The 4,356-nt window shown below is 36.7% G+C and overlaps 1 long non-coding RNA gene across 1 annotated transcript; it reads left to right on the forward strand.

Moving 5' to 3' along the window:
* Positions 1–1,556: 1,556 nt before the first annotated feature.
* On the forward strand, positions 1,557–3,932 carry LOC145005655 (uncharacterized). Its single transcript, XR_013662643.1, has 3 exons — positions 1,557–2,577; positions 2,836–2,906; positions 3,120–3,932. It is a non-coding gene; the product is annotated as an uncharacterized LOC145005655 (long non-coding RNA).
* The last annotated feature ends 424 nt before the right edge of the window (positions 3,933–4,356 follow it).

Raw genomic sequence — 4,356 nt, forward strand, 5'->3', positions numbered from 1 at the left:
CGAGTATTTTCATCTCCTTCCATCTCCCATTCGAGTTTTGATCTTTGTTTTAGATTTAAAGCCATTAGTTCTTTCCTCCACTTCTATTGCCGTTAAGGGTCTATATTCCGCTGCCATTTCAATTTCAACCATTCTTTTTTTTTTCAATGTCTCAATTTCAGCATTCTCCATTTTTACTGTGCTTGCCTTCCAGCATCTAATTGCAATTTTTAATTGTTTTAATTTGTTCAACAAGCGCATATCTGGTGTGCCATAGCCCCTAAATTCTGAGCACACTTTCATAATTATCTCGTCAAAACCGTCTTTTAACATCCAAGAATTAAGCAACTTGAAAGGAGGGGGGCCAAAGTCATCACACCGAGCTCTAAGAATTACTGGAGAGTGGTGTGACATATCTCTATCCAATGCAAAACATGAGGCCTGGGGAAAGATGGACATGAAGTTATTACAGACTATGAAACGATCTAACTTACTTAACTTTGCGCCATGAAGTTTGAAATATGTAAATCTTTGACCACCCATCTTATAATCAGTGAATTCTCCATTTCAAATAAATTGATTAAAAGCAGTTGCACTACGGTGACAAAAAAGTTGGGTTGATACGTTCTTCTGGACGGCGCACAACATTAAAGTCTCCCATAACAATCCATGTAGCTAGTCTAGAACGCTTAATTTCTAACAGTTCCTCCCACACTTTTGATTTCTCACTCACCAATTGTGGTCCGTAAACATTTATAAAGCCAGTGAAACCATTTATACCCACCAAATTTCCCAGAGTCACAATGTAGAATCTAGATTTTATTGACTCTACCTTCGAAAATACCCTGTTATCCCAAATAGATATAATCCCTCCAGACCTCCCCGTAGTGAATACCTGATCGAACCCGCAATCAACGTCCCCCCAACAGCTGACATCGTTGAACGGCAACGAAGACTCCCCTAATTTAGTTTCATGAATTCCAATCATACATAAGTTATGATCATTCCTGAGCCTACGAACCCAGTCCATTTTGTGTTTCTCACCGAGTCCCCTAATGTTTAAGGTCATGAAATTTATTGGGGGATTTGGTTCTCACCTTCGTCACCAAGAACTTCCATAAGGACCGAATTATCTACATCAACATCAAAGCCCAACAACCTCCCAACTTCTATGGTGTTCCTTATATCAGACGAGGCCGATGGGGAGTCCGCATCCGAGTCCGGAAGAGGAATCTGAGATGGAATTAAGGTTTTATTCAGGTCAATTGATGATTGAGGTGTGGAGGGGTGTGAGTCTTCATTGAATCCGTCAACAACAATGTTTGAAATTCTTCTTCTTTTGTCTTGTGACCCTTCGAAATTAACCCCTGTGTGATATCTTTGATTTTCTCCAGACTTCGAATTGTTTGTAAATAGCCCAAGTCCATTGGACCTACTCAAATTGTTCAAAGGTCCAATAAGCCTTTCATCTTGTCCCACATTCATTTTTAACCGACATTGAGTCTGGTGATCCAGCTGTTCCCCATGCACATTAATATCCTTGACGGACTTTTGGTGTTCCCCAGGAAAGGCGTTCCCACTTACTCGATCGTTTTCACCTGCCGCATCCTCCACCGGTGATGAATTCACCTCCGGCGACTGGACATTACCTCCAACATTCAGCTGCGTGTTATCAATGTACGAGTCTTTAACAAATTCAGTATTAGTGTGACCAATCTCCCCTTCCTCCAGGTCTTCACTGATATTCTCAGAAGGAATGGTATCCGACATGTATCTATCCACATCCTCCTCATCATCTTCGTCATCTCCATCCTCCGATGAAGAGCTCACATCCGTAGAGTAGTATCTTTGTTTGAATGGAGCCCAATCTAGATCTACTTCTACGATTTGTAGTTTGATGATTCTACCATTCACTTCCACCACAGGTTCACTGGATATTGTGGATATCAAGGACGTTAGGATACCGACATTTCCTTATGATAGATTGATGGTTGATTGATCAAGCACACAAGGGACCACAACCCTACCAACAGATTCCGCAATCATCGAGAAGTTTTCTTCTGAACATAGTTCTGGTGGGAGACCAAGGATTTTTATCCATGCGATTCTCTCAGAGTAAGTAAGTGCAACATCACCACTGTCTACTTTAGTAAACCACTCAATCCAGGTGTTCATAAAAATTTTCCTGCTGTCTTCGTTCACGAACTCCACTTACTAACGTCAGTCCCTATAAGTCCAACCACCACCGTTTTTGTACACCCCAACTAGACCATGAAACCCACAAAACCTACCTTCATCGGATATTTCAAGTGGCAAGATCAGGAAACCTTTACCTTATGATATATTCTGAAGGGGAAGAGATCTTTTTAGATTCACCATAATTATGTTCCGAAGGAGAAGATATCTTTTATCATCGTACGATAACTTTCATGGCCACCATAATACCTCCCCCCTCCTTCTCATGATCCTCCTCCTCTCTCTAGATCAAACCCTCCGTTCTCATTCTTCCTCCTTTCGTTGGTCACCACTAGACCATCATCTTGAATCATCGACTTTTATGTAATCTATCAGAGGGATATGATATGGACTACAATGGGGGTAAGGAAATGAGTGTCGATTAGGTCGATTTTATGCACAACACCAACATTTAAAGCCTCTATTCGTTATTTTTAACAACTTTATTTTTTTAAGGATATGTTTTTCTTTTAGTTTCTAAAAACTCTGAACAACTTCGATAATTGATTTCTAATTTTTTTTTTTTCATTTAAAGCCTCTATTCCTTATTTTTAACATATTCGTTTTTAAAGTTAGATTTTAGGTTAATTGGATTTGGGATGACTTTGGTTTTTGTTGTAGGTTATGGGGATGGTTGTCGGAGTTGACTAGCAGTGGTTGTTGGGATCTTTAGACAGGGAATTAACGGGAAGGTAAGAAAGAAATAAAATAATGGTTTGGGTTGGTTTGGGTGGGATTAAAGAGGTGGTATTAAGTTTAGTGGATGAAATTCTGAGGCTTAACTATATAATAATGATGAAAAAGTTGGTATCAAATTAGGTTAAGATATTAAGATTTTAGTTTGGATCATAATATCCCAATATTGATTTTAGATCCTAGTATGATTGGGATTTTTTTTCTTGTAGGATCTTAAGATCGTTTTTCCTCATAGGATCTGAAGATCAAGATTGGGATCTTAAGATCAAGATCGGGATCTTAACAACCATGATTAAAAAGTAATATATATTGTTGTTATAGGTAAAAAACATAATCACATTGTTATTATATGTAAGAGTTTATAAGTACATTGTTACTTTAGGTAGAAGATGAAGTCTATATATTTCTATGATAAAAGGAGTAAAGCATCAAGTTATAGTAGCCGATCCCTATGACAGCTAAGCTCCTCTTCTACTTAACAAATATGGTCATGTTGCACACATCGGTAGCAATAGTAAAGTATGTTATTATTCCATATAATTTGCCTTTTTCCTTTCAACTGTTAAGGTTATTAAGATTTTTTAATGGAGAAGTTTTACACTTAACTTCATGTTTTGTATTTATTTGTTGCATGTATTTCTATGCAATATAGTTGATATGCACAGTGAGTTGCGTGGTAACAACACTTTTAATGTTTGATAGATCACTACATTCATGTAATATGACTTAAATTCACCGACAATTCGACTCAACTAACCGACTGTGACTCTAGGCATACAATATTGTCCTACCAGGTAATAGTTGTTTAAAGAAATGGAGTCCATCCTTTGACTTCCACCAGCACCAAATTTAATCAACTAGACTGGAAAATATTTGTTCATCTTATTTTAACTGTATTTTATGTTGTTGATTTTAAACTTGTAATTTTCATAAAAGCCATAACTCAAAAAGCCATTGGTCGACCCCTCTTCATGTAAAAATAAAGGCAGCACGAGGAATTAAACTCTTTGTTGAAAAGAAGACCTTGGGGGCATCGTTCAACACAAATATATATATATATATATATATATATATTTTTTTTTTTTTTTTTTTTTTTACTTTTACTTGTTAAATATTATTGATGAAATTTGTTAAACATCAAATCATTTAAAGCCTTTGAAAAATAAATTTATACATATAAAACTTGTGTTGCCATAATAGAATAATTCTTATGGTTTGGTTTAGATTGTAATTTCGGGATAATCAGTAATGTAATTGTGAATGAATATATTTCATTGTTTGTATTGGCATGTCATGTGTGATATATTTCTTATTGTTCAATTTGTGGTATATACATTAAATTGGTGAGGCTTCATGTTTAGGGTTTAGGGTTGTCAAACCCCCCAAACCGGAACGGCAGAAACATTCAGGGGCAGAGGATGTCATGTACAGTATCACAATAATTGT

The sequence above is a fragment of the Lactuca saligna genome, chromosome 7 (assembly GCF_052625555.1).
Source record: "Lactuca saligna cultivar CGN05327 chromosome 7, ASM5262555v1, whole genome shotgun sequence".
In the NCBI taxonomy this organism is placed as follows: domain Eukaryota; kingdom Viridiplantae; phylum Streptophyta; class Magnoliopsida; order Asterales; family Asteraceae; genus Lactuca; species Lactuca saligna.